Source organism: Macaca nemestrina, chromosome 3, assembly GCF_043159975.1.
Source record: "Macaca nemestrina isolate mMacNem1 chromosome 3, mMacNem.hap1, whole genome shotgun sequence".
Lineage (NCBI taxonomy): Eukaryota > Metazoa > Chordata > Mammalia > Primates > Cercopithecidae > Macaca > Macaca nemestrina.
In genome coordinates this window covers 174042798-174068931 of record NC_092127.1, presented here as the reverse complement: position 1 = coordinate 174068931, position 26134 = coordinate 174042798, and the positions used below count along the sequence as shown (strand labels likewise).

The 26134-nt window shown below is 36.5% G+C and overlaps 1 long non-coding RNA gene across 1 annotated transcript in view; it reads right to left on the bottom strand.

The window, feature by feature from the left end:
- LOC139362446 (uncharacterized) overlaps positions 1-26134 on the bottom strand; it is a 70469-nt gene that overhangs the window by 23378 nt on the left and 20957 nt on the right. The gene's annotated exons all lie outside the window — the stretch shown is intronic.

The following is a 26134-nucleotide window of genomic DNA, read 5'->3' as shown; positions in this document are numbered from 1 at the left end:
GGCCTTATGGGTGAGTGTCAGAATAATAAGGCCACTAATCATTTGCAACCCCATGGCACCATTCATCAAGGGATCTCAGAGAACTTTACCTGAGTTAATTAATACTGGCAATGCCTCTGTGAGCTAGATAAGTGTTATTATTCCCATTTTACAGATGAGGAGACTGAGTCATGGAGAAATTAACCCAATGTTGCTCAATAAAGAAATGAAAACTTAAAAAATACCTCTGAGCCTTTGTCTGCCTTGTCAATTAAATGCATCAGCTCATCAGTACTAGCTGGCTGCTTCTTAGATGGTCATGTTTTATTGATGTACACTGTTAAGCAGCTGCCACATTTCACCCAAGAGGTGACTACCTTTCCATCAAGGAGAAAGTAATTCTGGTTTATAGCAATTGTGGTAACAAATGCTAAGGACAGCTAAGCTGACTTCCTTCCATTATATTGTTCACTATCTGCCCTTAATGACTTCTTTCTCAGAAAAAAAAAAAAAAAAAAAATCTGGACAAAAATTTTTGATACGTTATATTGTACCTAAAGTAGTTGGGAGTAGTTTTTGACATAGGAGGAAAACACGTGGCAGTCACATTATTCAGTCAGGGGAGAAAACCTGCCTTGGTATAAAAATATAAAGCAAAAACTCATTATGTTACATCAACAATGGAAAAGTTACTGAAATGGACATGTGAAATGTCTCATGTAATGCATCTGAGGGGAGAATAAAAACCTTTGAAAGCTTCAAGGTATCCAGGTAGAAATTTTTAAAGCCCTTACTTTGGTCAGAAAGTGATAAAATTTCTGCTCTTCGCAGGATTACAGAGTTAATGGAAAGGTGAAGGGCAGAGAAGCCAAGCCTGAGACAGATGTGGAAAAAGGGAAATGTGTTTTCAAGGCCCTCCCATGACCTTTTCTTTGCTTGCTTTCTTGCACTGTAGCATGTGACTGTGCAACAAAGTGATCTTAGGAATAGGAAAATATTTTCCCTCATTTAATTGAGTAACCTTGAGCAAGACTTTCAATTTCTCTAAACCCCTGTTTCCTCATCTGTAAATCTGGAATATTAGCCTTCTTGCAGGATTATAAAGAAGATGAAACGAAACAGTGTATGCAGGAGTCTAATTTGGTGCTTAGCATTTCGTAGATGGTCAAGGAAAGGTAGATAATGCTACTCTTGTTAGCAGCCATTCTCTCTACCTTAAACCACTCCACACCCTCCAAAGCTGCACACACACCTTAGCTATTCAGTATGCTCCCTGCTGGTCTAACAGGAACTGAGCCTGCAAATGCTATCTCTACTTTCTGCTTCCCCCTTCTCTCTACTTACTCCTTCTACAATCCAGTCCTTTAGAACGTCCTTGAACAGTCAATTGACCAGTCAGAGCCTCAAATTCTTCATCTGTTAAAAGAGAGTAACAGCTCACCTCTCCCTACCTTATCTCATAAGATTACTGTAAGAAACAAATGAGGGAATAACTCAGTTTGCATTGTAAACTCTACCATACAATACATTTTGACTTTTAAACATTACCATTATTATTTCTTAAGACTTAGCTGAGGGAAGAAAACCCATTTTAATTATTCACAGTAAGACATTAATGACAAAGAGTTAGTAGTTTACCCCTGCTAGGTAACATTGGTTCATTTTAATAGGCACATTTACTGCCTTAATCCCAAACTGGAAATATTCATGAAAATTCAAGGCAGAGAAACAAGGAGAGAAATTCATTTGAATGAGGAAATCCCTAAAGTGATGCTCTACATGCTAACTTTTAGAGAAGGACGGTTCTGGCACATTTTGCTATCTTTCCAAACCCTTTGCTCAGTACTCAAAGTTGACCTGATGGAAACATTGTAACATAAAAGAAGTTGATCCTGTGGTCGCCATACAGCCTCCACTGTCTCTGTTCCCAGTACTGAAAAGATTTTCTTGCATAACAAACTCAGTTTAAGCTCCTCTTTTCTCCTGTTCTACAGCTAAGAAGAGTTTTCTGCTGCAAGTATTTATTGTCCTGACAGGGATGCCTGTCCTCTCTGTTAGCAGCAGCGGCGTGCTAAAGGATTCAAAATACACAAAAGTCTATTGTTACCTCCCCCAGTAGAAAATGCTATTTAAAAAAAAGTCTTCTTTTTTTAATACAAAAATCCGTGCTAACTGTTTCCGAGGTAGAAAAGTAAGCCCAGTACAAATACAAAATCCAAGTGCCAAAAAGCTAATAAAATGATAAGAAGATCCTGGCACTGATTTTCAATGCTTGCAATGACATGCTAAAATATGCCAAGTCATGCTCAGGAAGAACATTAGGCTGTTCCCATAAATGGGACCTACGGATCAGCTAAAGCAATAGAGTCTAATTACTATTATTAATAATAGCAAGAGTATATTAATCTCTCCTATCAGCAAGCAGGTATAATACTGACCTTTTCTTTCAAAGACAGCTATAATGCTATTATTTACTATTCTAGGCATTTTATTCTGCAGTAATAGTTACAAAATGATTAACACAATGATGTCCCATGCTGCAGTGTCAAAATTCTCCTAAATTCTGTTGGAGAAAAGGATGGTCATGCCCTTCAGCTGAAGAGCATAGGAGTGGACTCACAAGAAAATGTGGAAAATAAACTCCAGCTTAGCTAAGATAATTATCTGAAACAATGGTAATCAATGAGGCATCTCATATTCATCCATCTGTCTGTCCATCCATCCATCCATCCATCCATCCATCCATCCATCCATCCATCCATTCATCCGTCGACCTCTCTTAAACATAATCTTTGTGATCTGCCACACCATCACCAGCACACACTGAGGCATAACCACTGACAGTAGACCCAGTAGACCCCAAATTCTCACAGGAGGTCAAATATGGCAAAGACTCAATAAATTTCAGTCATTTCTCATATTGGGGCAATACACATTGTGTATGCTAATGAATTGCAAGAAAATGACTTCCATCACTTCAAGAGCACAGCAATTAAGAGTCTGTATGTATCCTTCACATTTCTCTTTCCCTTACTAGAACAATTTTGGAGGCCACACATGCCACATGTCATACCTCCAAGATGGATAAGACCACCCAACCTGCATCAGTTTCATATGAGAAAAGAAGGATACTCTTGTGTTTTATTAAGCCACTAAGACTGTGAGGGTTCATCTGTTTTAGCAGCTAGTGTTAAATTTTTCTCACACGTAAGATCCCAGCATGATTTTAACATGATCAGTGATTTGGGAATATCATTCAACCTTCTGGAGTCTATTTTCTCTTGGATGAAACAAGGAAATACCCTTCTCTCAAGCCTTCTATAATTTGTAATAAGTTCCTTGAGTATATAAGAAAAAGAAAACACACGCCAAACAAATAGCTATGTCATTGTTGGATTTCATCTCTAGGTTTCTATTACTCTACAGACAAAATATATTGCCAAAATACATTGAAATTGTTAGAGTTTTTATGCACAGTATTTAATCCACTGTATTGTAACTATTTGTGTACACATCCCTCTGTGTTTGTTGTTGTTGTTGTTGCTGCTGCTTTGGTTTTGTGTTTTGTTTTTGCATAGAACCGTGAGCTCCTCTGGGGGCAGGAATTGCCTTTTTGATCACTTTATCACCAGAGTCTGGGACAGTGCTTAGCAATCAATAATTTTTGTTGTTGTTGTTGAAATGTAATTATGAATCTTGAAAAGAAAGCTTGCAATAGCTTATCTGTCTCTTCCCTGCCACCACTGAGGAAAAATTGCCATAGAGGATGTGTAAGGAGTTTTAGAGAATGGAAGCACATACAAAGGAGGGACAGAGGCTGAGACAGAAAGAATGAAAAAGCATTTGAGGAGACTAGGCAAGAGAACAGGAATAACTTACTGATGTCAAAGGGGACATGAGGAAGGTACGAGGGAGTTAGGCCCAGGTAACATAATAAAAAGTCCAGGTCAGAGCACAAAGGCCATCCCTAGCAGAACACCTCATCATGTTTTGAAGCAGAAAATGAAATGTGACTGAGAATTGGGAGTACAGAGAAGGGATGAACGTGTATCATAGATAGATAGATAGACAGACAGACAGATATAGATACAGATATAGATATAGATATTAACCTGGGATATGCATTGCTGGAACTTGGAATGAAAATTTGAGATCTGATGGCAAGGCCTCCACTCTCCAGATGTCTGGGGCCAAGGAATACAAGGCAGGGTGAATTGGTCAGGATGCTGGTGACAGTTTCAAACTTGTTTGACAAGTAGAACAAGACAGGATGATAGGACTAGATGCCAAATGGAGTATTAGGCCTCTGCTATTGTCTCAACTAATGTAATCAGGAAAAGAAAACATTTTACGCTGTCTATCACTAAAAATGTCCAAACAAGGGTTGGAATCTCAACGAGGCAAAGGCTGCTCTTCAGTGTGTCACCCTGTTCCTTAGAAGGCCATTTGTTTTAATACTGGTTAGGCGCTGGTCTTTACCTGAATGCTTCCCAGCACCGAAACAAGGATCCTTACTCTTTCAACACGGTGTCTCCTGCCTCTGAAATTGATCTTTGCTATATTATCCCCATTCTGGGGAAAGCGACAAAGCCTAGTAAGTGACACTCAACAGCAACCTGCCTGACCCTTTGTCAAATTCCACCTCCACTGAGGCTGCAGCACCCAGACAAGGAGCTACCTGCATAGAACTATATCCACATCAGGGTCTAACTTGCAGGGTGCCAAGAAAAGGCAAGAGCTAAAGGGTATTACAGAGCAAAGTGTTTAGGTAGTTCCGAGAGTCAAGTATAAGCCCAACCTAGAAGGCGGCAGCAAAGGTAAAGCTAAGAAATGGAATCCAAAATCAGGAGACAGGACTACTGGAATAGATGGGAGGAGATAAGAGTATAATGTTTCTACATTAGTATTTCTCCAAATGTGTTCAACAAAAAAGTATACCTCAAAAATATCTGCCTCTATACCCTAGTTCAAATACATGATGTTCTTTCTGAGCACTTCAGTTCCAAAAACTATTCCTCAGAACAATTCTCCTGTATCTAAATTCTTTTCTTACGTTCAATCTAGTATTCTTGCACCTACCACTTCACCAGTTACTCCTACTACCAGGAGGCCTCCCATGAGCTAGAATACCATTTTCGAATTTCACAAAGTCAGTGGCTTAAGCCTTTTGGCCTCCCCGTGAGTAACCATCAGGGATTGTCTACCTGCCTATCTCTTTGTCTACTGGATGGGACTTTATTTTCCTACCTGCCTCTCTCATGTCATTTCTGCATTAATTTCTGGGACCTCTTTGGTATATTATCTTCACTTTCTCCAGGATCACTGTGATGATAGGTCCAGAATTCCTCCGTTCAATGTAACTAGGTCAGTGTGTTGTTCTGTCCTCAGGCATTGGCCCTTCAATTTCTCAGTTTCTAGATGATTGGCCCTTCAATTTCTCAGTTTCTAGGTGATTTTCAAGTTCCAATGCTGATTGCTACATGGGTGAAATTGCTAATTATATAGCACTGATATATGTGGTGTCCCAACAAGTGTAAGCTGTTAGCCTATTCTGCCTGCTTTTTTTCATAACTTAGAATATTTGGCATTTCTAACCAAGATTGCTAATATTATCATTTTTTTTTTTAATTTGGGAAGGAAAGTCTCCAATTACTAGCTCCCTAATTTCTGCTGTTGTCTCATTATCCAGAACTGGGTGACATGACTGGCCAAGGGAAATGAGAGGATGACTGGATTATATCAATCATGATGCATTCTGGGACAGGAGTCTGAATTCCATGCAATCGAGGGATTCGCACCAATTACATGAGTCAATTAGAGTCTGGTACCAAGAAACAAAGGGAAATTACTGTTGAATAGGACATGGACAAGGTCTATTCTATTTTCATTTATAACAGCATCATCAAGTTAATTGAGTAAGAAAATTCCACAAATTAAAACTGTCCAACAACCCCAAGAAGTCATGAGTTCCCCTCAAAATAATCTCTAAGGAAATGTCATTTGACCATCTTAATGTATATTATAGATAAGTATATGAAACAGATACTAATTTCCCTGTCCCACATAGCAGGAAAATTCATTATATAGTACGGGAAATAATGAAAACACTAGAGGTGAGGACAAATGAAAAGAGAAAGATTTAAAAAGCAAATTTGACTCACTCTACAACTTTTCTGGGACCTATAAACATACGACTCTTATTGACTGTGGCATACATGGTTTTCCTCCAATTTTCTTTTTTGCCTTCCTACTTTAGTAAAGGAATTACTAAGTTTCAGTTTTGCATATGGCTGCTCAACTGAAGACTGCAGTTCCCAGCTTCCTTTACAACTGGGTGTGGCCATCCTAAGTAACGGAATGGGAGTGAAAGTGACATGTTCAACTTCCTAAGAATAGCCTTAAAATCAGCAGACGACCTCTCCTTCTGCTCGTCATTCTCTCTCCTATTGCCTGGAATGTGGACATGATGGTAAATAAACTTGAATGGTGTAGGTGAGGGCAAAACACTTGAGAAAGCAGAGCAACAAAACAGAAAAAGTTTAGCTCCCTAACACTATGGGGCCACCACACCAGTCTGCATTGCTTATGCTCAGATTGTTACATGAAGGAAACCTAAACTTTTTTGTTTAAGCCACTGTTATTTTGATCTTTGTTACATGAGGCAAATCTTTATCTTACATTGGCCCTCCTCCATTTCAAACAATGGCTTTTGCAAATCTTTGATGGGTCTCTAACAGCTCAAGACTAATCTTACCGCTCTATCTCTGTAAATGGCTGCATATCTCACTTCTAGAAATTAAGGGGATCTGGCTAGAAATCTGAACCCTGTTTTAGTCAGTTCAAGCTGATATACCAGAATACCATACTATGGGTTACTTAATCAACACATATTTATGTATTATAGTTCTGGAGGTTGGCAGATATACTAACTGGTGAACTCTTCCTGGTTTGCAGATAGTCATCTTACTCCTTATATCCTCACATGGCTGAGAGAGAAATCATTGCTTATGTCTTTTCTTATAAAGACGCTGACTCTGTTCATGGGAGCTGCACTCTCATTATCTAATCCCCTGATATGGCTTGACTGTGTCCCATCCCCACCTAAATCTCACCTTGAATTGTAATAACCCCCATGTGTCAAGGGTGGGGCCAGTTGGAAATAATTCAATAATGGGAGTGGTTTCCACGTTCTGTTCTCATGGTAATGAATAAGTCTCACAAGAGCTGAGGGTTTTATAAATGGGAGTTCCCCTGCACTAGCCCTTGCCTGCTGCCATGTAAGACACGATTTTGCTCCTCATTCATGTTCTGCCATGATTGTGAGGCCACTGCAGCCATGTGACACTGTAAGTGAATTAAATCTGTTTCCTTTATAAATTACCCAGTCTCAGTATGTCTTTCTTAGCAGTGTGAGAACAGACTAATATATACACCAAAGGCCATGCTTCTAATACCATCATATTGTAGGTTAGGATTTTAACATATCAATGTTGGGGTGACACAGACTTTCAGTCCATATTCTTTCTCTGGCCCTTCAAAATTTATGGCCTTCTTGTATGGAAAATACATTCATTCCATCTCAACAGCTCTGAAAGTCTTATTTCTTTTCATCATCAACTCTAAAGTCTAAAGTTCATAATCTCATCTAAATATTACCTAAATCAGATATGAGTAAGACTAAGGTGTGATTAATACCGAGACAAAATTTTTCTCCAGCTGTGAATCTGTGAAATCAAACAAGTTATTGTTTCCAAAATACAATAATGGGACAGACATAGAATAGATATTCCCATTCCAAAAAGAAGAAATTAGAAAGAAGGAAGTGGTGAGGAGTTCCACACAGTTCCAAAATGCAGCAAGGCAAACTCTTTGAGATTTTAAGCCTTGAGAATAATCTTCTTTTGCTCAATTCTCTGGCTTCCAGGCACACTTGGATAGCAATGGCTTGGTGCATTGGGCCTGCTCCTTCTACCTAAAACTACTGCTCTCTGCAAGAGCCCCACACGCCCATCCTTGAGCCATTGGCTGGGGGCATCCCGGTCCACCAAAATCAGACAGGGATTTCCACCCTTAGAAGACAACGAGCAATTATCCTTTCCTCTGGGCCTGTAGTGGGAGTGGCAGCCCTGTTGATCTCAGAATCATCTTTGAGGACCTTCTTTTCTTTTCTTGACAGACAGCACATGCTCACAGCCATTTTTCCATTTTCTGTTTTCTTTAGCCCCAGCTGGCAGTGTTTCTGCTGGTGTAATCCCATCTTTATCCCTAGCTTCTGTTGAGATGGGTGATTAAATCCTCAGTTCACAATCACACTAATCTTATCAAATGGTCTATCTGCCACAGCCTTGGAGTTGTCTTCAGAATATGCGTTCTCATTTCTTGCAATATGGATTGGCTGAGAATTTTTCAAATCTTTAATTCCTGGGACATTTTTGCTTAACAATCCCTTCTTCACATCATTTCTCTCTTCTTGCTTTTTACTGTAAGCAACCAGGAGGAACCAAGCCACTCCTTCGAAACTTTGTTTAGAAGTTTCTTCAGCTAAGTATTTAATTTCATTGTTTGCAAGTTCTACCTCCCACAAAACACTAGTATATTAACGTAATTGAAGTCTTTTCCCACTTTATAACAAGGTTTGCCTTTTTGCCATTGTTCAATAGCATATTCTTTATTTCTGTCTGATATCTCACCAAAATTTTCTTTAATGATCATGTTTCTACCAAGAGTCTGTACACAATTATTTATGTATTCTCTAAGAAGACAGAAACTTTCTCTAGAGTGCTGATTTTTTTCTTTTACTGAACTCTCACAACCAGAATCAACTTTAAAGTTCCTTTATGGCAATGTCAGCTTTTTCTGGCATGTTGATATGGTTTGGCTGTGTCCCCACACAAATCTTATCTTGAATTGTAGTTCCCATAATCCCCACATGTTGTAGGGGGGACCCAGTGGGAGGTGATTTAATCTTGGGGGCTGTTACCCTCATGCTGTTCTCATGACAGTGAGTGAGTTCCCATGAGATCTGATGGTTTTATAAGGGGCTTTTCCCCCTTTGCTCAGCACTTCTCCTTGCTGCCTCAACGTGAAGAAGGATGTGTTTGCTCTCTCTTCTGCCACAACTGTAAGTTTCCTGAGGCCTTTCAGCCATGCTGAACTGAGTCAATGAAACCTCTTTCCTTTATAAATTACTCCATCTTGGGTATGTATTGATTAGCAGCATGAGAATGGACGAATACAGTACATTGCTACTGTGTAGTGGGGCTCTGTTTTAAAGATACCCAAAAATGTGAAAGCAACTTCGGAACTGGTTAACAGGCAGAGGTTGGAACAATTTGGGGGGCTCAGAAGAAGACAGGAAAATGTAGGAATATTTGGAACTTCCTAAAGGCTTGTTAAATGGCTTTGACCAAAATGCTGATAGGGATATAAACAATAAAGTCCAGGCTGAGTTGGTCTCAGATGGAGATGAGGAACTTGTTGGGAACTGGAGCAAAGGTGACTCTTGCTATGCTTTAGCAAAGAGACTGGTAGTATTTTGCCCCTGCCCTAAAGATCTGTGGAACTTTGAACTCAAGAGATGAATTAGGGTATCTGGTGAAAGAAATTTCTAAGTGGCAAAGCATCCAATTGGAAGTAGAACATAAAAGTTGAGAAAATTTGCAGCCTGACGATGTCACAGGAAAGAAAAATCCATTTCCTGAGGAGAAATTTAAGCCTGCTGCAGACATTTGCATAAGTAACAAGGAGCCAAATGTTAATCACCAAGACAATGGGGAAAGTGTCTCCACGGCATGTCATAGATCTTTATGACAGCCCTTCCCATCACAGGCTTGGAGGTGCAGGAGGGAAAAATGGTTTGGGGAGCTGGGTCCAGTGCCCTCCTGCTGCATGCAGCCTAAGGACTTGGTGCCCTGTATCCCAGCTGCTCCAGCCACAGCTAAAAGGTGCCAAGGTACAGCTCAGGCCATGGCTTCAGAGAATGCAAGCCCCAAGCCATGGCATCTTCCGGGTAGTGTTGGGTCTGCAGGTATACAAAAGTAAAGAATTGAGGTTTGGGAATATCCACCTTGATTTCAGAGTATGTATGGAAATGCCTAGATGTCCAAGCAGAAGTGGGCTGAGGGGCTGGGCCCTCATGGGCAGTGTGGAAGGGAAATGTGAGGTTGGAGCCCCCACATAGAGTCCCTACTGGGGCACTGCCTAGTGGAGCTGTGAGAAGAGGGCCACCATCCTCCAGACCCCAGAATGGTAGATCCACTGACAGCTTGCACCATGTGCCTAGAAAAGCCACAGACACTCAACACCAGTCCGTGAAAGCAGCCAAAAGGGGGGCTGAACCCTGCAAAGTCAGAGGGGCTTATCTGCCGACAGCTGTGGGAACCCACCTTTTGCATCAGCACGACCTGGATGTGAGACATGGAGTCAAAGGAGATCATTTTGAAACTTTAAGGTTTAATGACTGCCCTATTGGACTTTGGACTTGCATGGAGCCTGTGGCTCCTTTGCTTTGACCAATTTCTCCATTGTGAACGGCTGTATTTACCAAATGCCTCTACCCCCGACCTCCACCCCCTGTATCTAGGAAGTACCTAACTTGCTTTTGATTTTACAGGCTCATTGGTGGAAGGGACTTGCCTTGTCTCAGATAAGACTATGGACTTGGACTTTTGGGTTAATGCTGAAATGAGTTAAGACTTTGGGGAGCTGTAGAGAAGGGCATGATTGTGTTTTAAAATGTGAGGATATGAGATTTGGGAAGGACCAGGGAGGGATTATGTGGTTTGGCTGTATCCCTGCCCAAATCTCATCTTGAATTGTAGTTCCCATAATCCCCATGTGTCATAGGAGGGACCTTGTGGGAGGTAATTTAATTGGGGTGGGGGATGGTTATCCTCAATTTGTTTTCATGATAGTGAGTGAGTTCTCACAAGATGTGATGGTTCTATAAAGGGCTTTTCCTCCTTTAGCTTGGCACTTCTCCTTGCTGCCACTAAGTGAAGAAAGACACGTTTGCTTCCCCTTCTGCCATGATTGTAAGTTTTCTGAGGCCTCCCCAGCCATGCTGAACTGTGAGTCAATTAAACTTTTTTCCTTTATAAATCACTTGGTCTCACGTATGTCTTTATTAGCAGTGTGAGAATGGATTAATACAGATGTACTACAGACTCTTCCAGCCTCTACTCATTACAAAGCTACTTCCACATTTTAAAATATTTGTTAAAGCAGTACCCCAAAATTCCTGGTACCAGTTTGTGTGTACACTCAGCCCTTTGTATCTGCAGGTTCCACATCCACAGATTCAACCTACCATGAAATGAAATATTTGAAAAAGAATAATAGTACATTAATAAAAATAACAAAAATATAAAATACAGTTTAACAACTGTATTCATAGCATTTTCATTGTATTAGGTATAAGTAATCTAGAGATGACTTAAAGTATCTGGGAGGATGTGCTTAGGTAACTATGCCATTTTATATAAGGAACATGAGAATCTGCAGATTTCAGTATCCGCAGGGTGTCCTGGAACCAATTCCCCTTGGGTACCGAGACACAACTGTATTAGGGTTCTCCAGAGAACCTTGGCTTATGCGATCATGGAGGCTCAGTCCCACAATCTACTGCCTGAAAGTGGGAGACCCAGAGAAGCCAGTGTCGTAGTTTGAAAGCCTGAAAGCCAGACAGCCAATGGTATAGATTCCAAATTCTGATAGCCTGAGAACTAGGAGCACTGAGGGCAGAAGAAGATCAATATCCCAGCTCAAGCAATCAGGCACGGGGAGGGTGAATCCAACCTTCCTCCACTTTTTTGTTCTTTTCAGTCCCTTTTTCTTTTCAGTGAGATGATGCTCATCCATATTGGAGAGGACCATTTGCTTTATTCAGTTCAGCAATTTAAATGCTAATGTTTTCCAGCAACACCCTCCTGGACACCTCAGAAATAATGTTTCATTAAATTCTAGGCATCTCGTGCCCCAGTCAAGTTGACACATAAAATTAACCATTATACTTTTCAACCCACCAATCTACCTCCATCCACATCTATTTTGAATTTAGACCCTCCCACCATTGCTGAGTAAGTGAGTAGGCAAACTTTCTCAAGGAATTTACTGCGTTTTTCCCTCTTATATAATGTTAACACTGCTCTCTTTGATGTTATACTGCCATTGTCATTCATATAAGCTCGGGTTCTCCAACTCTGCGTGTGTTTTTGCGTGTGAGTGTGTATATGTACAGTTGAAAAGCAGGGGTGGAATTGAGAAGAGGGCACCTTAAGAAGGTGTTTGAAGAGCATTCTTTATCTCAGAATTTGTGATTTGCATGATAAAATATCTAGAAAAACACAGAAATAGATGGGAGTGCATAATAGACCAAGAAACTAAGATTGACAACTAATCTACTGCCAAAATCTTAAAGGAATTTCCTCTAATTATAATATTCATGAAGTGGAAACGAGAAACACAATTGTCAGGTGACATTAATACACACCTTGTCACCTGCAAGAGATCAAAGCTGCCAATGTGAAGGACAAAGCAGAGGCACATCAACACATTTGTCTATGCCTTGGCCCAGGAATACAGAATTTGTGAAGACTGCCAACCACAAATTGATTGCATAGCTACAGCTCTACCAAATAGAATATAGAACACAAATTCTACAGTAGCCATCTGTGTGTGCATACACACACGTACACACAGGCACACCCACATATATATATATTGCAGATGTAAAGGATTACACGCACACATATATCCCATCCCAGATTTCCCAATTTGGACTTGTCCTTCTAAATATATTCAGATATTAAAAATTTCAGGAAAGCTACACACTATAAGGCAGAAGAGGGCATATGGCATATTTGCATCTTAGAATACAACTCCAATAGTATGAAGACAGGGGAAGAGAAAAAAATATGTAATTGAAACACTAAATTTACCAATATTGTTTCAGGACAAGAAATAGCTACTCACTGCTTTAGATCATACATATTTATATAATAATAATAATAATAGCAAACATTAAATATGGAACACAAAATGGAAAGTAGGTTACATGAATCCTAATCTCACTTATATATTTACAAGCTATGTGACCTTAAACAATTTACTTAACATGTTGCTACTTCAATTTCCTCATCTGTAAAATGAGAAAAAAAATAGTTGGGAAGATTCTGTGAGTTATGTTTGATACTAATATCAATCCTGGTGATGACTGATCGCAGTGATATATGTGCTATTATGGTATTATGCCCATTTCACAGATAGAATAAAGTGGGTGTTGAAGAGGTTCAACTACTCTTTTAAAAATTGGTAGAACAAGAATCCTAATGCACCATTTTATGTATAGAGCTAATACTCTAATTACTATACTATACTGCCTCACAGCAAGTTAACAATACTTTAAGAATAGGGAGTCTCTTCTAAGACCAACATCACATAAGATAAATGACTACTAGACACCATAAATGTGGGACTGATCCATGAATATCAACAAATCTTTATGCTTGAGATCTGAGAACTGTATTTTAACAGTAGTCTAGGGCTGAGTGGAAGCAACTGACATAGTCTATCATCAACCATGGATAGATGCTCCTTTGTTTAACGACGACAACACTGAAAACAGAAAAAAAAAAAAAAAAAAAAAAAAAAAAAAAAAAAAAAAAAAAAAACCTCTTTCAGTGAAAATATTCTGCACATTAAAAGAAGGAAAGGGCAATTAAGATGCAGAAAAAATGCACTTTAAAAAGTTACTAAAGAAAGCAGAAATTGCAGAAATATTCTTTGTAATCTCAATGGAATATGAAAACTATAGTCTGAATGAAGAGATGAAAGATAAGATTATATGAAAATAAGTTGAGATAAGAAGGGAATTGACTGAGAGGCAGGCAGAAGTAAAAATGAAAGTCTGCCATGATAAATAAAGATTATAAGAAGATTAAAAATGCAATAATAGAATAGAAATCTGCATTAAAAGCAATAAAGAACAACATTAATGCTGTAGAATTAGTGATGATGAGTTTAAGCTCCAGAAACCATAGAAGAAATGCAGAATGAAGAAAAACTTAAAGATGCAAATGTTGATGGTAGGAATAAAGGGCAGAGAAAGAGAGGTCAGTTATGAGGATACTTGGTTTTTTTTAGAAGCACAAATCACAATGAAAGCAATTATTAAAAATGTTTGAAGAGACATACATATAGCATGTGTTCAGTGAGTTTACAGTTCATAAAGGATACGTGGAATACACCTGACTGACATTTTAAAAATTGTGTTTACAGATCAATGTTACTGCAAATTACATGATATAATATGCACATTGGGGAAAAATTGAAAAAGGTAGATAAACAAGAAAATATTTTTAAAGTTCGCTACAATCCTATTATATGGTAATATTATTAACTGTATGTTGGGTATCACTGCAGACTGTACATGAATATTAATTACATTATACAAACTTACAAATGTGCACACAAAACATGCGTGATGTTTTGTATAATTTGCTTAGTCTATAATTGTACTACAGATTTTCTCTTCAAAACCAACATTTTTTCATTGGGGTCAAAATATATTCATGGTTTATAAAATCAAGCAATTGCAGATTATTACCAATAAGAGAAAATTTAACATCACCCCAAATTTTGTTGACTCGGAAATAAATTCTACCACCATTTTGAAGATCATTCTTTAAGATATTTCTCTATGAAAAAGGAACCTATAAATATAGATTAGATGTGAATTTTACCAGAGGTAAAAATACAGAAATAGATTGAGATAGAAATAGATACAGAGACATTTTTCATAAATGAATCATACAGCCAGTGCTCTATTAACAATGTATTTTCACTTAACAAGGTATTGAACATACTTCTGTTAATTAATATACATTTGTTTTATTATGTTGATTTCATTAAATTACCTTAAATGGCTATGCCATGATTTATTTAATGCATTCTGTATTGATGAGCACTCTGGTTACATTTAACCTTTCTTAGGTTAAATGTAACTTAGTTTTTTCATTCGTGTAATGGAAATAAATAGTACTACTCCCAGGTTACTTTACAAATAAGCTGAGTTAATGATACAGAAATTACAGAATTGTATAGTGCATAGTAAAAGCTATATAAATATTTGACATTTTAAACATTATATTTAGATTATATATAACATAATGTTATCTAAACCATAAACAACCATGAATATAATTATAATGAAGAAAAAAATCTTATGCATGCTTTTTATAAATTAGTTTGATTTTATTTTAAGCAGGACTAGAACCAGGTTTTGGGGACCTGAAAACACTATCTTTAAGAAGTAAAATTCAAAATTAAGCACTAAGATATCTAAAGAACGTGGAAGGAAGTCATGAGAATGAGAGACTCTAAAGCTTACACTTTGGTACCTCCATGGAAAAATATGCCTCATTCTTTAAGAAAACATTTTGCATCCAAGAAGGTGGGGGCCATTTATGGCATAGTCATGTATTTTTAGATAAAACCTGGCACAACACATGCATACTACACCTTCAATAAATATTAACTGTATAGCCTTGGGGGAATTACTGGATCAAATAAAATTGTGCTACAATTGGCAAACTTACTTCCTAAAATTTGTACCAAATTTAGCTCCACTCCAAAATTCTTAAGAATTCCCATTTTATCTTAGTCTTACCAATGCTGGGCGTTTTGTTTGGTTCAATTTTGTTTTGCCACACTAAAGTTTTTAAAATATGGATTCACATTTATCATCTTTCTAAAGAACAACCTTTAGGTTTCACGCCATGTTTAAAAAGGCCTTCTGTGTTCCAAGAGGATAAAAATAATCACCCATGTTTTCATCTCAATAATTTAGAGCATCATTTTTTAGATTTAAATATTTGATCATCCTAGGATGCATTGCATTATACCAAATTACTTATAAATCTAAGGTTTTCAATGCTTAATCAGTTTTCCTCTGAAATTTTTGATTAATACTTATTTTCCCTGATATAAAACATTATCTATATTATATACTAAATTTCAGCATATAGTTAAATTAATATCTCAAGTCTCCATTTTACTTTAATGACCTATCAGGATTTCAGCTAAGATTGGTTTGGATTAATAAATTAAGTTACACAAAAATGATATCTTTACAATATTAAGCCATACTATTCAAGAATAATATATGTCTCTTCACTTATTGGAGTCATCTTTTGTGGTCTTCTGTAGACTTTTAGGGTTTCTTCATGTAAATTTTGAAAATTTTGTTAAGTTTGTCTCAGAATCTTTATAATTTTGTTATTCTTTTTTTATTAATATTTCTAGTTGGCTATTACATGATATGTTAAAGGCCTATGTAAATTATATTTAATTTTGTAGTCTCCTTAATTAATTTTCTTATCAATATATTTTCTTAATTTTTATTTATAGATTTTCATTTGATTATTTTGATTTATTAAGCATACTTTTTTATTTTTTAGTAATATATATTCATATTATAAGAAAAGAGTATAAAAGATAAATAAGTTATCCAAATATTCTGGCTTGCCAGAAACAATCAATATTTGATGTCTCTTTATGCATACAAGAACTCGTATTTTTAATCTATTTAAACAGACATAATAAGAGTAGAGAGATACATACATACCAAGACATGCTAATATGCTATTATTAAATTAAGAAGGACTTAATTTCATTTTTCCTGAACTTAAATGTAGTCACGCTAAAGGAATTAATATACTTTAGTTAAAAGGCTTTTTATTTGATTTTTAAATTATGAAATATTAAATCCTTTAAATTCTTCTGAGTTTAAGGAAAAAAATATTAAAATTATTAAGCTGAAGGCATGATATATTTAAACACACGTTTAATGTGGAGACCTTGAATCATTCCTTTCTATCAAATATGAAATATTTAGATTCACACATTTCCTCATACTTCATCCTTCCTCTAATTATGACTTTTTTTTTTTTTTTTTTGAGACAGGGTCTCCCTCTGTCATCCAGGCTGGAGTGCAGTGGCATGATCACAACTTACTGCAGCTTCAACCTCCTGATCTCAAGCAATCCTCCCACCTCAGCCTCTGGAATAGCTGGAACTACAGGTGTGTGGCATCACTCCTGGCTAATTTTTTAAAATTTTTATAGAGACAGAGTCTAGCTTTGTTGTCCAGGCTGGTCTTGAATTATTGAGCTTAAGTGGTCTTCCCACCTTGGCCTCCCAAAGTGCTGGGATTACAGGCATGAGCCGTCATAGCTGTTCTTATCACTTTTTATGCATGTATTTTGTTTTACGTTTTGTAGCATTCATGTTATGCTTTGGAACCACCATACCCAGTCACTTCATCTTTTTAGCACATTTAAAAAGAATTAAGATGATATGAATTATCCCCCATATTTGAGCTCTTTATTTGATTCCACTTCTTGGTTAGCTTTTAGCATATTTTTTCCAAGTAGAATATTTGGGTGCTGCCTTCTCCGAGTTTTTTTCAAGATTATATGTCTTTTGTTCTGTCAATTTTAAGTAACACTTTTCCTTTGGAATTTTGCAGATGTTGTAATAGTTTTCTGAGAAGTCTGAGACCAATACCAATGTTTTACTCTAGAAGGTACACTTGATTTGTCTATGTGGCTACCTTAAGCAAGCTTTCCGTATGATTTAAAGTTAGTACTCAAGTTGTAGCTAGAAGCATATTTTTGATTCAATTCTTCTAATAGATGGATTAGAAGAATTTTAATTCTTTAAGTATTTTTATTCTTCCATATAAATTTGAGAATATACTTACTGGTTCTCTAAAATTTGAGCTATATAATAATGTCTTGGGTAGTTTATAATATTAGGCCATTCCATGGATAGAATACAATTATCTACTTAGTCGTTTTGTGAGATATTTATTATTTCATAGATTAAGAACAGTTTCTATTTAAATATAGATTGCGTTTTATTTTTTATTTTATTGCAAGTGGATCTTTAGGTTATTTCAGACTGATCTAATAACTGATTAGATTACTTTTTATTTGATATGGTTGTTTCCACTTTTTATTTCTTCTGTGTAGATAATTATATTCTTTGCAAATAATGATAGTTTTAGGTCTGACTTTTCAGTCTCTACACCTATTATTTCTTTGTTTTTGAAGAGATTTTTTCCAGTGCTATGCTTTGAAGAAAAACATAATAATGGGCTTCATTGACTTAAAGAGAATACATTTAAATTATTCTGTTACCTATGTTTACCGAATATAGAGAATACGAGGTATACTGGCCAGATCCTCTCCTCCCAGATTGAAGCTCTAGTTCTCCCAGCTGTTGGCATGTTGAAGGCCAACAGCTGTTTTCCAAGTCTGTTCAAGACTTGACTTTAGCTGAAGACAACTTCCTTGCACAAGGTCATGCCTTTTTCTCAGGAGCATCCTTTATCTAATGATGGATAGATCTGGTTGCCTAAAACCCTGGTCCTCTTGTCCCAGATGGCCTCAAATCTGAATAGCTCATACTAGCTTCCATTATCTGTACAAGATTGTGGTCTGTCACAAATGCATAGTAGTGGGCCATCTCCTGCCCAGTGCTACTTTGTTAACTTCTTCCAAACCCCAAGTATTGTTTATGTGAGCACGTCCCAGGGAACTTTGGAAATGTCTGTCTCAGTCAGCTTCCCACCAGTGACATCAAGATAGGAAGGGCTCTTTCATATTTTTAGTTTAGTAGGAATGTTTTCACATGAATGCATGCTAAAATATACTAAATATATTTCTTCATCTATTGAGATAATTGTATAATTTTTCTCTCATGTTGATGTACTATATTATCATATGGATACTTTCTGACGTTAAGCCAACTTCACATTCCAGAGATAAACCTAAATTAGGGACAATAATATATTTTATAAAACTTGTTGTATTTACTTACCTTATATATGTATAATATATATGACTAAATTTAATATACGTTTCTATTAGGTTTTAAAAATTTGCATTTATAAGTGAAGTGAGGCCATTATTTTCTTTTTTGGTACTTCTCTGAATTAATGTTATAATAAAAACAATACAAGCTTTAGCTGAAAACATTGGTTATAAGGTTAATCAGAGTACATGAGGTTAAATCTATAATAAAAACAAACTCCACATCTCTATGTTTTAAACACAGCATTCCATTTTTTCATGCAAATAAATGAAAAATGAAAAATGCGGCTTTCAATATTTCTCTAACCAAGTTGTCTTTCGTATAATAACTCAATGACCAGGTATATCTTGATTTTGCAGTTCAAATGTTAGATACTTAAGGAATAACTCCATCACCACTTAGAAAACTTTAGGTATCCCTCTATTATTTTTCTTTCTCTCTTTTCACATTTCTTAGTGTTCATTATGTTACAGTTTATCACTATTGTGTGATAATATGATAATGTTTATCTCTCCTATAGATTGTAAACTTCAAGAGTACAAAAAACCCTTTCTCTGTAACACTTGTCAGAGTAGCTAGCATATGTTAGAAACTAAATAATGTTTGCCTGATGAATAAAGTACACTATTAAAGTTTACTATGAATCATCTAAAAAATTTGAATAATGGAAAGGTATGTTTCTAAACCCGAAGTGTAAAAATTATGAAGTATAAACTCTTTCGCTATTAATTTATAAATTATTGTATTAAGTTAAAAGAGAACAACAGCCATTTTATTTATTGAGTTAGTTAATTACTTTCGGATTGTAAAATCCGTCAGTAGGACAAACTAAACAAAAACAGCAAATAATTTTTTGATAAATAATTGACTAATTGTCCCTTTTAAGGTAATGAGTTATATTAAGAGAAGACCATGTCTATGACTGGAGTATAGATATAAACACCAATGGGGATAAAAGGAAAGCAAGATAAACTCATATCTTTGTCACTTAAGCCAATTTAAGCATCAGGGTTTATTTAGTTTTGCCCATCCCAATTTATGAAAAAAAAAAATTAGAATGTCACTGGGTAAAACAGGACTTGCCAATTTTACAATGTATCTATGACCTACTATTTACCTATACATGTCTACTGAATGTATTTAAATGACTTACGTAGACTCTGTTGGGATTCAAGTTTATCACTCTTGCCCTTTTCTAAAGAAATTTAGAGAATAAAAAATGAGCACTGCAATCAGTCAGAAAATGAAATATTATTTTGCAAATGTCCCTAGAACATGCTTCAGAAAATTATTTACATTTCATTTTCATTCATTACATTCATTGCATATTATTTCATTCAGAAAATAAGGGATTAATGTACTCACTTTATACAAGAACTTACAAACCAAAAAGAAAATGTAAATCAACATTTTGAAAAAAATAACATATATTTTATGGCATGTTCACATAGAAGAACATTACATAGCCATTAGAAGTAATGATGTAGAAAAGGCCGGGTATAATGGTTGATGTGTATAATCCCAGCACTTTGAGAGGCCAAGACAAGAAGATCACTTGAGCTCAGGAGTTAGAGACCAGCCTGGGCAACACAGTGAGACTCTGTCTCTACAGAAAATTTAAAACTAAAAAAAAAATTAGCCAGGCGTGGTGCTGCATGCCTGTAGTTCCAGCTATTTGGGAGGCTGAGGCCGGAGAATCACTTGTGCCCAGGAGGTCAAGGCTGAAGTAAGCCATTATTGTGCCACTGTACTCTAGCCTGGGTGACAGAGAAGAAAGAGAAGAAAAGAAAGAAAAGAAAAAAAGAAAAGAAAGAAGGAAGGAATGAAGGAGAAAGAGAGAGAAGGAAGGAAGAGAAAGAGAAAGAAAGAAAAGAAAGAAAAGAAAGAAAAGAAAGAAAGAAAGAAAAAGAAGAAAAAGAAATAATGACATGGATATGCCAATAATTTAGGAAAGCAAATGTATATTATAAACTCAAAATGTTAAAAAAAAGTATGTATTGGATATAATCTTTTCATTAAAGGGGAAGAACTAGAGAGATAAGGAGAAGAGGGGAGGAGAAAGAACAGGAGGGGGAGTATGGAAGAGAAAAAAGGGAGAGAAGAGTAGAGGATACAAAGGTGTTAAGAGTAAAAGTTTCAGTTCCTTGGTGCCTTGATGAAAGTCTAGATTTGCCCCTTACACAGAACTTGGATCAAGTTACTAACCTCAGTTTGTCTTCGTTTCCTCATTAGCAAAATGGAAATTATAATCATAGTATTTCCTTTACAAGGTTGTTTTGAAGTCTAAGTGAGTTAGCGTATATGACAAATCACTTAGATTTGTGGCTAGGAAACATTTTACATTACAAATTATAAGCTATTATAAGCAATTGTTTCAAAGAAAGAGCAACTGGAAATATACATTCCAAAGAAGTAGAATCTTGAGGTTGTGGAATTATGTTTGTCAAACAAGGATTTGGACTCTGAGCCAAACTGACGAAGTTGAAATCTTGCCTCTGTCTCTCAAGAGCGTTCTGTCTTGGGATAGATTATTTAAACCTTTCGTCTCTCAATTGTCACATTTGTCAAGTGGAGAAACAACAGTAACTATCTCAGAGAATTAACTGAGCTAATGAATGTGAAGTGAACACAGTGCTTGGCCCATAGTAAGAGCTGCAAAAAAGCCCCCTCATATCTATACACTTTATCTTTAAGAAGGCAATAAGGTGTTTTGGTTTTCTTTTTTTTTTTTTCACATGATTGCATGTGTAAGGTGTATTGGAAAGAGTGCATGCATGTGTTTTAAGAATTTTAATTGGCTTATGTAATGAGTCTTTCAAAGTTGAAAGGTTTAGCAAAATTCCATCACAGTGTAAACATTTATATGCTCTTGGCATTTTTTTGTAAAAGTTTGGCCTATATAACAATTTTTCATTATTGAATTGTCTCTCCTTCATAATTTTTTTTGCAATTTGGACTTTTCTTATTGTTAAACTAATATTTATTCATTTCCTCACTCTTCATTTCTCTGAAAAACCTCGTCCCTCAAAACTCAAAGGACCACAAAGGAAGTGTTGAATAGCTGTTTCTCTATTTTTTAAAGTTTAAGAAAGTAGGCATTCAGAACTGCACCCTCTGTTTAAGATCTATGCGGCATCTGAAAATTATGTATTCTAATCTCAGGATAATCTTTCTTGCCATGAAAAAGATGTACTTTACATTGAAAACTTGCACTAACCTGTGTAAGCTTTTCATTCTAAGAAAAGTTCTTATTCACATCATTGACATAATTCCTAGGTAAACCATAAGGGACCTTTCTTATTTAATTTTGCCTATATTTGCGCTTGGTACTGTTTTGGAATCTGAAAATACAACAGTGAATAGCTCAAATAAGGCCCCTGTCTTCAAGGAGCTTGCAAATTAATGAAGAAAAGACAATTATACCAATAGAAAGATGAAGAACACATAGAAACTGATTTAAAAAAATGTTTAAATGTCCAACACACACACATAGTTTTAAACTCACAAACATCATTTAAGAAATAAAATATCATCTTTACCTATCCAATTAAACACAGAAAATAATAACAATATGATTTTTATATAAGCAAATAAATGAAAAAGATATCTAAATATCCAAAAAGAGAGAAATGCTCAAATGAATTATGGTACACTCACACAATGAAAAATTATGCAGTTCTCTTCTCTGAGGGAACATGAGATTAAGTAGTCACAGGATTCTACCCTTTGGGCATATCAATAGTAGCATTATGAATTGGATATCATTTCAGCACATTTAAGACTGAAGCAAGAAATAGATCTTCTCAGTTAGCCACCATGTGTCGCCTGATCCTATTTATAAGGCTCTTGAACATTAAATGGCTCTTTGAAAATAGTTTTTTTATACCTTAAGTGCAACTTGAATCAGAAACATACATATTTTATAGCTATTTGAATCACAAAAATGATTGAGTTTTTGTCAGTTTAAGAGGGATTATCAACTGTGCATATTATATCTTTGAAATGCCAATGGGCTCTCTTCTTTGGGTTTTTACTAGAAGAAGAACATACAGTATTGTCAGATATGATTTTGTTTGCATCTCAGCTTTGACCATGCATTACCTTTGCAAATATCTACATTCACTTTAGTATATTTTACTTATCGGTAAAATGGCGATTACAGCGAATAGTTTTAAAGTATTGAACAGATTCAGATTTATAGAGCATGTAGAACTATATTTGTCTCACAGTTACATTGTGAAAATAAGTTTATTTCTACCTCTTATTTTTTCCTTTATGGCTTCTGCATACCTGATGGGAAGACCAAAAGATGTTGAGCTTTGATTGGAAAATTAAATCTTCCAAAAGGAAGAAAGCAAGATGGAACCCGGGTGGGGGAAGGAGTTGTCTTTTGCAGTGGCAGAGTTAGGCCCGCTTCAACTCCTAGCAACCAGAGAACCTTCATGTTATTCAAGACAGAGCTCAAAGGAGTCCATATAATTGATTAAGGATAAGGAAGTACCTGCTAGCAAATAGCAGTGCCAGGCAGATATAAGGGAACACAGATAATTTTGGACCCCAACTATCTGGGTAATCCAGAATCACCACAAAGTCAGACAAGAAATTTGAGTCCAATCTGTTATTTAAGTAGCACATTGATGTCTTGAGTCTGTTTTGGGCTGCTATAACAAAGCAAAATAAACTTGGTAGCATTTTGACAATGGAAATTATTTCTCACAGTTCTGGAATCTAGAAAGTCCAATATAAAGTCACTTCCATATGTGGAATCTGGTGAGGGCCCACTTCCTGATGCAAAGACAGCCATTTTCTTATGTCCTCACATGATGGAAGGGGCAAGGCAGTTCCCTGGGGTCTCTTTTATAAAGGCACTGATCCTATTCATGAGGCTGTATTCTCATCTAATCACCTCCCAAAAGGCTTTCTCTTCTAATAGCATCACATTATTGATTTGATTTCAACATATAACTTTTGTGGGGGACACAAATATTCGAACTATAGCAATGTCTTTTAGAAAAATAAAAATAAACAGTATATGTGGCACTTATATATGAAAAAAGTAGTAAAAGTGGTATACCTGAATGAATATCTGAAGGTTAAGAAATACTCTCCTAGTCAAAAGTCATGATGGAGGGGTTGAGAGGGAAAGCAGTGGGATATTCCTGAGCCAACATTTAATTAGAGCTGTTATCTGGTTTGGCTGTGTCCCCACCCAAATTTCACCTTGAATTGTAGTAATCCCCACGTGTCAAGGGTGGGGCAAGGTGGAGATAATTGAATGATGGAGGCAGTTTCCTCCATACTGTTCTCATGGTAGTAAATAAACCTCATGAGATCTGATGGTTTTATAAATGGGAGTTCCCTTGCACAAGTGAACTCTTGCCTGCTGCCATGTAAGATGTGTCTTTGCTCCTCCTTCACCTTTCACCATGATTGTGAGGGCTCCCCAGCCATGTGAAACTATGAGTCCATTAAATCTCTGTCTTTATAAATTGCCCAGTCTCGGGTATTTTTTCATAGCAGTATGAAAATGAACTAATACAAGCTGCAATACATTTATTGCTCCAAAAACTACTGAAGTGCTTCTTATTTAGCACCCAGCATAGTGCTATGCACAGAATATATATCTGATTATATGTTCCTTTCTCAGTCTATTGACCCTTGTCCTGTTCCTTGGCATTTTAAATGTCCTCCATTGGTGATTAGACCATCTCACTACATCTGTCAAAAGGGCTATGACCTCAAAGACTGAATCTCATGTCTTCTCCTGGTCGTCACTGCCAAGGCCTTGACAATTCAGAGAACTGTCAAACTTCATCAGAAACTTTCCCAAATTGCACACTTTTCTAAACTTTCAATAGGATAGGCAATTCTCTACCTCAATCTTAGACTATTACTCTGAAAAATCTTAAAGACAATCAGTGATACTAGGACCTTTCCATTTGAAGAAAAGGGAAGTCAAACTGGCAAAACAATAACTACCAAGACAGACATTGCAACAGGCTGGAGATCCAATGGTGAAAAGCAAATGCAGAGATGCAGAGTTTCTGCTGGCATCTGGAAATCAAACATCCCAAATATAATTGGACACATAAGCATACCCAGAACCTAAGAAATCATTATGACTAATGATAAAAAAGGAGCACTAAAATATGCTATGACCTCTTGTCAATTCAAGTACAGAATGGCCTGGGCTTAGGAAAAACACCACCTAAAACATGCAATTCAGTAAATGGAATCGATCCTTTAAGTCTTTATTATTGAGAATTCAGGGATGTTAACTGTGGGGAAGGAATTAAGCTGGTTTTGCATGTGTCTTCAGCGTGACTGCAAATATCACTATTGTAGAATAAATGAAAAGGGAAGATAACATTTGTGAAGTGACCATTATGTACCAAACATTTTGCACAAATTGTCATTTTATTTATTCATTTAATAAATATTTATTGAGCACATAACACATTATTATAAGCCAGGGGATATCAAAGTGAAGAAGACTTTGCCTCAGGTAGCTTAGATTTCAATGAGAAAGATAACAAATAAAATAATAAATATACAATACAATTTCAGGTATCAACAAGTACTATGAAGATAAATAAAGAAGGGTAAAATTAAGGAATGGGCCGGGTGCAGGGGCTCATGCTTGTAATCCCAGAACTTTGGGAGGCCAAGGTGGGAGGATCATGAGGTCAGGAGTTCAAGACCAGCTTGACCAACATGGTGAAACCACGTCTCTACTAAAAATAAAAAATTAGCCAGATGTGGTGGTGCACGCCTATAATCCCAGCTACTCAGGAGGCTGAGTCAGGAGAATTGCTTGAACTCAGTAGGGGGAGGCTGCAGTGAGCCAAGATTGCGCCACTGCATTCCAGCCTGGGCGACAGAGAGAGACTACATTTCAAAAGAAAAAAAGATTAAGGAGTGACTGGGAAGACAGGCAGCTGTACACACACTGTTAGGGAAGGCCACATGAAGATGTGCTTTTAAGCTTACTGTTGAAGAAATTCATAGAGTAGGCCAAGTAAAATTGTAACGATATTTTCCAGCTATGGGAAAAGCAGATGCATAAGCCATAAGGCAGGAAGGAGCTTGGTCTAGTCAAGGAAGAGCAAAGAAGCCAATATTGATGAAGTCGACTGTGTGAAGGAAGAAATGTTAAGAAAGAAGCTAGGATTGCCAGGCAGGGAAGAAATAATGGACTGAGATACACTTCCCAGCAGGAACTTTGGATCACCTCATCTGCACAATTGTGGGGAAAAGAAAGAAAGATCAGACTGTTACT